This window comes from Fulmarus glacialis, unplaced genomic scaffold (assembly GCF_000690835.1).
Source record: "Fulmarus glacialis isolate BGI_N327 unplaced genomic scaffold, ASM69083v1 scaffold6298, whole genome shotgun sequence".
Classification (NCBI taxonomy): Eukaryota; Metazoa; Chordata; class Aves; order Procellariiformes; family Procellariidae; genus Fulmarus; species Fulmarus glacialis.
Genome location: NW_009226264.1, coordinates 56,546 through 67,020, shown reverse-complemented (window position 1 = coordinate 67,020; position 10,475 = coordinate 56,546). Strand labels below are relative to the sequence as shown.

Below are 10,475 nucleotides of genomic sequence, written 5' to 3'. Positions count from 1 at the left end.
AATTTTGCAGCAAAAGAGTGAGGAAGACAAAGCAAGGGAAAGAAAGGCAATGTCGCACTTGCTCCTTCAGAAAAATCTTCTGTGACATAATGATAGGGTCCAGCTGGTGCTTATTAAACTCAGGCAGTTTTGAGATGAAAAATGCTTCCTTCTGTCACTTTTTCTCACTATCCACCTGATTGGAGAAGTCTTATCTATTCCATATTGATTCTGGAACTTTATGTTTTATTTTCTATCACCGATACAGAATTTTGTGAGTGGGCTTCTGCCAAAAGATCAGAACAGATTTCATGTTAAATGGTTCAGCTAAAATGTTTTATCCCACATTTCAAGGGACTAGGAGTATATATTCATGTCTCAGCAGAGGAGGTAGTATCTAGCTGAGAGGAAGGTAGGTTTTCAAAAGTCTTGCAGTTATAAATAGTCATTTGAATACATCCTAACAAATTGCTTCCAAAACTGAGAAGAATAATAGATATTTTTCTTAAATATAAAGGAATTTCTACGTATTTCTCTGGTACGACCTCATTTAACATACAAGGAAGCAGAAGCAAAACAAATACCAAGATAGGGCTAAGCAAGAATCCCCAGCACTTTTTCTTTTTTCTTTTTTTTTTTAATATTGACCAAATGTAAATCTTCTTTTCACACAGTTGCCGTGTGTATGAATGCCTGCTGATCTGTAGCAGCACATACACATGAAAATGGTCTGTTTGCCTCAAGATGACCTCTAAAAATGCCTAAGTAAATAGCTGTTATTTTCAGAAATGCTGAGCTTGCGCAGCTTCCTTTAAGTCACCTACGGCTTATTACGGCTGGTTTGATCCCATTAAAAAAAAGCATAAAGCATGAAGGGGGGAGTAGTTCCGTCTGTCAGTACCGTTCTGTGCCGTCTGTATGCACTTTCAGGCAAAAGCCAGGAAAGATGTAATATTGGGTTTTGATGATGTTTAAAAAAGGCAAGACAATCTTAGTAAGGTCAACAGAATACATCTCTTCATGATTATTTGCCAATAATCTGTAATCTCAAGTTTTAACTGATGTTCTATTTAGCTTGTCTGTTACACTCAATATGAAACTTTCATTGCCATCCTCACTAGACCATTTTAAAGCTGCATTTTTATTCTCCATTTCTGCTCCTGACTATAATTGTTTTAATGATGCTTACTGACAGCTGATACTTTCTGGCAAGCTTTCACCGAGCTTGTACGGTAAAAGTCAAATTACAGTGCTGTATGCACACACTTACTAAGTTAATTTTTTTTTTTAAGTATTCCGTGGTAAATTTCTAGATTGCAGCTGCCAGTCTGCAAATTGTTCAATCTCTCTGAAGCACAGTTGGAGAAATTGCATCATTTGGGGTATATAAAATATACTTTTGAATGTGTTCTTAGGCAATAAACTAGCAAAGCACAGAAGCACATAACTTCAAGACTCTATTGAACAAAACTTAACTCTTCTTTGGAGCCTTGAGATTCTACTAAAACATACTCAAGGGATTAAAATAAATATGCAGTTGAGGTATCTTTTCATACAACCTGGATCCATAAAAGCAGGGCTATACATGACAGAAGGGGACATATCATGCTATTGAAGAAGTTCAGTTCTTCATTTTCTCCAAGATTGAGTTTTTCTAACAAACTGCCAGTAAATTCCTCTCTCTAATGTTTGGACATCTTTGTGAAAGCCTCGTATGTGTAAGTAAACGGTACTTCGGTGAGAGGTCCCATTAAGGGGGTGGAAGGGATTGTCCTACCTATGGTTTGACCTCAGGATCATGTGGCTATTGTCTGGTGGTAAGTCCTACCCCTTGCTACTCTGTATTTTCTGCTATTATAAAATAGTTTGCATTTCTCTGAAGAGAATCAATTACTTGTTTAACATCTCCTCTCTAGTTCCTCAGGTCTGACTACAAGCAATCAAAAATTCTGTAAATCCTATTCATCCCGCTGCTCCATCCTAAGCGATACACACGCTATTCCACCGGTTTTATCACAAAACAGAGGATTCATCAGGCAGAACTGTGATTCCAGGCTACCTTCCCCAGTAAGTGTTTGGGTTACCAGTCTGATTACAAGTTTATAGAAGAGAGACGCTGACAAAGAGTAACTAAGGCTGAAATCTCTTCCTCAGCTTTGAAGCTGATTATGTTTTGCCTCCCTTTAACTTCCAAAAAGCTAGATCAGATGATTATAAATAAGATTATATCATGTGGTGTCAGCAGTGGCAAGTGAAGCCTTTGAGCACTATGCACAGAACTGGATGCAATGGGTAACTATATAATAAATCCTGAAGAGGCTGTGTACATTTGCTATAAAATGTCATAACCAGGAGTGCTATGAAAGATAACAGTACAGGTATTCTGTGAGAATATGTCTCTCCGATATTTGAGCCAATTCGTAGAAGTAAACCAGAAGGGACTGTGGTAAACTACACCTAAACTGTGAATCCTCACAGTGTTTACCAGCTTCTGGATGTGTGTATAGCTCAGCTCTAACTGGAGGGGATGAGTCGGAGGTGCATGCTCCATCTCTCCTTCCTCCTCAACTCCACCATCGTGGTTTCCAGTGAAAGAAATGCTGGAATTTCGAGCAAATAACCAAGCTGCATTGCACTGAGCGGTTCCCCCACTGTAGGCAATGATGGTGCTGTGTCTGTTGGGCATGATACAAATCATACCTACTCCACACGCTACAGGCAGAGTTAGAGACTTTGTTCCTTGCTCCCTCCCGGGAGATTGATGCCCTGGAAATTATAGAACATGTTTTAGTGGAAAAACAAAATGGGCAGAAACCTCATATTCTCAACCACAGCGGCAGATTTTCTGTATTTAGATTTAGTGCCTCGATTGCATTCAAGATATATTGTACGTAAGCTTGTCCAGAAATGTGTTTGCATGCATATGCATACACAAATGCATGCCATTATGTCCTCACTTTCGTACATCATTTTGCTGTTCACCAGATGGTATTAAGGCAGACGTCATTGTAAACATGTATGAATATTATTTCTACTGTAATAAGGCCAGAAATCTGAGAACACAATGCCAGAAACTGAAAAACCTTAACTGATTCTTTTATATCTTTATTTTGCTTTTTTTAAGCGTCCTTCTGATTCCTTCAAGTATCTCGGCTGGTGTGACATAGAAGAACATGATGTTCAAGGAAATCAGCTTCATTGTCCCCGAGTGAGAGAAGGTAAAGATCAAAAAGACATATTCACGTTTAAGTCTTAACTCTATTTACTCAAACAGTATGTCCTTAAATGTTATGAGCTTAAATCATGGAATTTGCCATTGTTTTGAAAAGGGGCAGGATTTCATCCCATATTGTACCTGTTTACTTTTTTTAATCACTAGGAAAATACCCTTTGTAATTTTGAAAATGGGAAACAAAAGCCAGAACTGTAATTTGAAAATTTTTAGTGTTAATGTGGTGTTGATTACTTCTCTCAAAAGTTCAATAATATTTAAATATTGTTCAGAATGCGATATCAATATGCCATACAAAAAGACGAGAGTGAAATCCAGTCCTTCATACAGTGGCATATGTATTTTATTTTAATACTGAATTGGCCCAATTACAATCTATAGACACACTCAAGAATGAGAAATGAAAGGTGGATTTTAAAAGTGTTTGCATGGTTGGGACTAAACAGTGGAAAAATTCCATGCTGTCTTTACTTTAGTTAGGAATTTGAAGATGTGCATAGCTTTAAGGATTTCAGTAGCTTTTTCTCAAGCTTTAAGTCTTGAGCTTGTGTTGTTCTTGATACAAATGAGGTTTTGAGTATGGCTATTGATCCCAGCTGCAGTTGTTGTCAGTGGACTGGAAGTTACAAACATATCCCTTGCTCAGGACAATTAAAGGATAAGTACATAACCGCTATATAAACTCATAGCATGTGAAAGAATATATAGGAACAGTATTTTAGAATTCAGATCCTTATGCTCAACTATTTAGAAAAAACTTTTATTCTGAGCTGTAGAAGAAATGTCATTTACTAACCATGTACCAATCATCATGACCTTAGATTGCTTGCTGAATTATGAGCCCAGAAATGGTAGAAAAACCTTCACGTTAATTTGCATCTTAGAAGCCTGGAAACCTATGCACCTGTAATATTATATATATTTCTTCATTTCAGATATCTTCCCAGCCATATACATAATGTTTCAGCAAGTAACTAAGTGCCAGTTCCATATCACATCCACTATTGTAAATCTTTTTTTCTGACCAGGACCCTCAGAAGAAGTGCTATTTTTCAGAGGAGAAGAACATACTTTGAAAAAGAGAAAACAAGTAACTGACCCAGAGAAGTGGCAAAAGAAACTGCGAGAGAACTGGGAAAACTGTGCTGTAAAACTTTCTCATTAACTCTTTGTGCTGTAGTAGTAAATAAGCCAAATAATAATGTGCCAACTGCTCCTTGCAGTTAGCAGTTTTAAAGCTCAGGTTGGCATCATGACGTTGTAAACCAGAAGGTTTTTACAAGCTGAAAGAAACACTGGAATATATTGTAATTTGGGTTCTGACCCTGTGCAAAGAGTAAACTCCTGTGTTGTTGCAGGGCTTCATTGGTGGTTGGGCATATAAGAACTAGTGATGTTCTTTGCCTGCTTAGTGCCTGATGGTAAATGAATGGTTAGAGAATGGAGTAGTTTGATTTCAGCTCTTTCACTCTCTCCTCATACCGGCCTGAGCAGTTCTTTTGGCGGGAGGTACTACATTACTGATGGTTCTGATCAGCAGTAAGTTATAACCTCCCTAAGATCAGGTAGTAACTTCACGTAACGCTGAGATCCAGTGCTCTGGATCATGCCTCTCCCTATGCATGGGAATATTGGTATCTGGCTACGGCAAGCACTTTTTTTCCAGGTGAATTTAGAGGCCAAACCAACAAGCCACAATCACTTAGTCCTGCTTTCTCCACCCAGAGCACACACACAGGCATGCCCGCTCAAGAGGAAGGAGGGGCTGGGCAGCAAGATTCACATGCTTAAGAGATGGTTTCTTTCTTCTTTACTTTCAAGGAATTATGCAGTGCATCACTATGATTCTAAGGTGAATTTGGCAACTGGCACCACAAATTGGTATAAGCATAATAAAACAGATTCACCCTTTAACTAATTCTGACGTTGAAAAGATTTAATGATACAGTAATTAGAAAGCAAGAAAAAAAATGTAAGTGATTCCTCTTATTTTTCCCTTCCCAGGAGTTGAACCTTTCATTTCAGGACCTAGGTGATCCTTACCAGGTGGAAAACTTCAAAAGGATTCTCCAAAGATTAATTCGGGTGGAAAAACTTTGGTTGGTGGACAATTCTTTGACAGAGCTAAGTGCCATAAGGTTGCCAAGGTAGACAAAATGTCCTGTTTCTATTTTTATGCAATATCATAGAAGTCAAAACTATTATTTACCTAAGTAATAGCTGGAGCAGACTCTTGAGAACTGCCAAAAAATTATATTTTGGGGGGTATTATATTGAGAATCCATCAGTATATTGCTATTCTGAGTTCATGTCATTCCCAAGTTGAAAATACTCAGTAAGGAGGTCAGGTGAGGTCTCCTCTATTCCTGGTGGATAATTCATGAATCTCATCAAGTTCAGTGATGTTTTTGCTAAAAGGGAAAGTTGTTGAAAACTGAAGGAATGTATATGAAGAAATAGTAGAATATAACCCAAGCAGAGAGGCCAGGTGTGACCATGACAACTATATTTTTACAATCCATCTATTGCTACTATGTTGTCATATGTCTAGGTATATGGAAAGTTGTAATATTGAGAACAACAATAATGACGTATCCATTGTACAATATAAAGAAAGCTGAGAGCATAAAGTGTAGGGCTCTTGCAGTCCATGGGTAGGCAAAAATAACACAAATGTAAAAGTAGTGTGAAAGCAGGTCTCGAGGAATCAAAATCTTGTATCTCTCATTGGAAGCCCTAAGTTGCCATGACTTCGACTATGTGAAGAGCCGTCCCTGTGTTGGCTTACACGTATATAATATTACAGATGTGATCAGTGATGTCATATGCTTTATATTTTACAGATGCAGAGAACTAAATGTCCACAAAACCCACTTTACATCCTTCAAACAGCTGCCAAAGATACCTCAGATTCAGCACTTAATCACTTGCTGAAAATAACATTATGACACTAAGTGGAATATCGGACTTCAGACATACTCCACTTGAATCCCTTATACTCAAGAGGAATCCCTGTGAATTTCAAGAAGGATACAGACAACTGTAAGTCTTACCATCTCATAGCCAACAATTGTTGAACAATACAAAGAAATGATTGTGAGTGTGTTCAAAAGGAATAGGATCTCAAATACAAGCAGCTCTCACGAGCAATCTTTTTATTTTCCCATAGTCTCAATTATCATAAATGCTCCAGGAACATGGGCTGGTGAGCCAATACCTGAGAATAGCCACAGAATATTCAGAAACTGCCTTGGAGGCTTTGTAATCACATGACTGGCAGTTCTTGGACTGAACTAAGTCCATGGATCAAGTTTAGAGACAGTGACTAGGGCAGATAAATTACATTATTGTCGTGGTTTAACCCCAGTCGGCCACTAAGCACCACGCAGCCGCTCACTCACACTCCCCCCCCCCCCCCGGGGGGGGGCGGGGGGCAGGTGGGGAATGGGAGGTTGTGGTCAGTCCACAACAGATTCTGTTATTCATTCAGTGTGTTGAACGTCATAGATGTCAGTAAGACTCCTGTGTGTGAAATGACTGCAGGAGAGAGGACTAGGACACCAGGCAGTTGTTCAGCCGTCTCCAGGAAAGCAGGGCTCCATCACGCGTAGCGGTTACTTGGGAAGACAAACGCCATCACTCCGAATGTCTCCCCCTCCTTCTTCTTCGCCCAACCTTATATGCTGAGCCTGACGTCATATGGTATGGAATAGCCCATCGGCCAGCTGGGCCAGCCGTCCCGGCCACACTCCCTCCCAGCCCCCTGCACACCTGGCAGGGCACGGGAAGATGAAAAGTCCTTGACTAGCGTAAACATTACTTAGCAACAACTAAAACATCAGTGTGTTATCAACACTATTCTCATACTACATCCAAAACACAGACTATACCAGTTAATAGGAAGAAAATCAACTCTATCCCAGCCGAAACCAGGACAATTCCCTTTTATTAATAGAAACTACCTATTACTCAAACTCTCTTCAGTCTCATTGCATCCCTCGTGTATTCCGAAAGGAGTCTAAATTGCATTACATGTCAGAGATGGAATCAGAAGGATGTGTTGAAAGCTGGGAGCTAAAACAAGAGAAAACTAAGTTACCTTCATCTGATTTTTCTGGATTCTCTCCTCTCTTTCTGGCAGCACTGTGGAAGTTGCACTGCCTTGAACACCCCACTCAGTGTGGGTATATGTTGCAGGCAGTGCAGTGTAGTGTAGACTTAACAGAGCTGCCTCGGACACTGGAATTGAAAATTCAAATCCGAGATAGAGTAGAGAATTCAGGAGAAGATAATTTACTCTAAGTCTCATGCATGTTTTGACACTCACACCCCTATTCCGTTCTCCCCCAGTTGCTATGACTCCAAAACCCTGTTGCCAGGAAAAAAATTGCACACAGGTCAGAAAGGGGAACGAAGCATGTTCCTTCTGAACTCTTCAGAACTCTGCATGGTTGCGTGTTTTTCCCCACTACAAACACAGAGTCGCGTCAGCCCTCTACAGAAGGCATTGTTGACATTTTTGAGATAAACCTTCCAGCGTGTGTCTAAGAAGTCATCTTTTCCTGGGAGGGAGAAAAAAAGAGAGAAATTTAAAAGAAAGTGTTTAATGAAAACCTTTCTGAGTTTCCAGTAGGCTTTTTTCTTCAGTCTAGTAGGCATCCCTTTGACAGTGTGATGATGATGCTTGTGCTTTCTAAAGGTAGATAGGCAGATACCAAAGTGAAAGTTAAAAAGTAAATTTAAAATAATGGATTTCACATTTTGTTTACTTATCAAAAGGTTCAGGAGAAGAAAAGCTGAAAAGCACTTTTTGAAAATTGCTAATTATGTTTCTGCTCCCAACCCTACCAGTTCTTAAGGCAACTACATATAGATAACTCTGGTATTACTTTCCCTGCCAGTGTTGGAAGACAGAATGAATCATTTTCAAGCATTGATAAAGCCCTGAGTTACATGCCAAGATTGAGCACTGGAGTCCACGCTCACCTCAAAAGGCACAGGAGCAAATACCACAGCATGTGGTTTAACACCCTCTGTGATGCTTATGAGGGGGCTACGGCTCCATCGAACTCTTCTGAAGGAGAAAACAGCAGTCTTCATGACCGAGGTTAGAGATACTGATGTGCTCTTTAAGAGGGACAGTATGTTAGGAGGTAGAGCGATTCATTTTGGTTTGGCATCATACCCACGAAACAGGGACGTCTTTTCTTTGGAAGAAACGGAATTGCAAAAAGCTTTGCAGAGAGTTTCTCTATCACAGAAGGATAAAAGCTGAGTTGCACTCTGAATCTTTGCTTTTCAGCAGTCTAGGAAATTCAGTCTAGTCTAACACTGTGTCCTCTCTTTTGCGTTAGACGACTGGTTTGGTTCTACTCTTAAAAATGTGGATACTTGTAGTGCTTTACTGGGTCTAGGATATAAAACTTGTGCAACAGAGAATTTTTAATTAGCTCTTTATCAGATAAATTCTGCAACAAATGACAAATCAATATTTCCAACAATACAAATCTATTTTGGATATGTTTGAATCCACTATTCGTTTTTTGTCAGTGTCTATTTTGTTCTCAACATTTCCCAAGATTATTTATCTTAATTTCTTTTTTTCTTTTGTCTCTCTTTAAGTGTATTCTCCAGTTTGCCAAATCTGAAAATGCTGGATGGAATCCCAAAACTGCCAGAGGACTGTTCACCCCCAGATACCAGGTTTTTTTCAAAATGTGTACTATACTTTAGCGCTGTATTTTTGTAGGATCACAACCATGCTAGAACCAACTCATTTAAAAGATACAATAAATCCTGTGTATGCAAGGGACTATTTTTTTCTGATTAAAAAGATATTGAAGCAGAAATACAAATTTTTTAATGCATTTGTGATACCACAGACTTCAAGTAAGTGTGGATAAACGATATGTAAATAAGACATAATGTGTACACTGAGTGTCATGAGTTTGGTGTATTAAAAATATTGGGTGACTTTCTTGTCTAGGAACTCTATGTAGACAACCACTCGCAATTATTGACTCCCACTGCATTTATTTAAAACATGTCCAAGTTCAGACCACATGTTCATTGTAGGAAATGGTACAGGGATTAACATCCAGACTGCAAAGAAAGGAAAAAAAAAACCTGAATAAAAGAACAGGCTATACAGTTTCCTTCTTTATGTCCCACCAATGTCCTAGTGCTCTTTAATGGACTTTGTAGATGGGAAAGGCAGAGCCACCCCAATCATTTTGACCCTTAGAAATAAAAAAATAATGCAAAAAGTCCTTGCTTGGGAGTTTGGTATGGCTAGAGAGCACTGGGGAGGTAAATCATGAAAAAGGAAAGAAGCCTTTTGACTCATTGCTAGCATTGTTTAGGAATGTCTTGTTGCTTAATAGAGGTTCCTCAAACCAAAGCCACAATGAGGGAAAAGAGCTGTGGAAGCTGAAAAGGGATTTGTAAGGGCTCCCCAGGATATCTGAATGCAATTATCTTTGAGAGGTGTTTGCCCTTGTCTTTGATTCATTTGCTGTTCAATTTTAGCTTTTTTTTCCAGGCAGCTCACGCTGGCACACAAATAGCTGTGCCAGTAATGGTTCGGGAAAAGAATGACAGAGTCCTGGAAAATGAAGACAATTAACAGAATTGCCTAATTCCAGAGACAGTCAATAAATTCTCTGCTGTGTATTGGCTGCAGGCGTGGTTTGGTTCAGTTGCACGGGGAGGAGTAATGACTGCTCAGCCCTGTAGAGCTCTGCAGTGCAATGACTTCTCAGCAGAAAGGTCGCAGCAGCTCTGTATAATGTCTGTATTGGATCCGGGCAAGAGAAATGACCAGCTTGAAAAGTTTCCAGGCTCTTCCTTAAGACTGTCCTTACCTCTCCCATAGCCTCGCAGTCAAAACAGTTGATCAAAATATTGCACGAACTAGATGGCAAGATTTTGAATGTATAACAGTATCTAGCTCAAAGTATTTTCTACAGCTGTAGAAGGAAAAAGACAATGGACCACTGCAAAGAGGTGTCAGGTTGAGGGCTCACGCTCAGAAAATATTCTTGCAATTCATAGAAGCAGGCCAGTTCCTTCCCAGTATTTACATGCTCACAGGGTTTGATAACTAGGTCCAGTCAGTGTAGTCCACCCCAGCAACAGGAACAGACCATGCTATGACAAACACCTCCATAAACATACTATAGAATCAAGAGGATACAATTCAACGATACACGCAACAAGCTTTTACAGATTCAGGGAGAGATGATGTGGTTTACACAGGAACAAC

At 39.4% G+C, this 10,475-nt stretch overlaps 1 long non-coding RNA gene across 1 annotated transcript; it reads left to right on the top strand.

The window, feature by feature from the left end:
- The first annotated feature begins 1,986 nt into the window (after positions 1-1,986).
- On the top strand, positions 1,987-9,011 carry LOC104080376. The gene is made up of 6 exons (XR_683560.1): positions 1,987-2,046; positions 3,104-3,197; positions 4,240-4,358; positions 5,216-5,358; positions 6,055-6,253; positions 8,834-9,011. It is a non-coding gene; the product is annotated as an uncharacterized LOC104080376 (long non-coding RNA).
- The last annotated feature ends 1,464 nt before the right edge of the window (positions 9,012-10,475 follow it).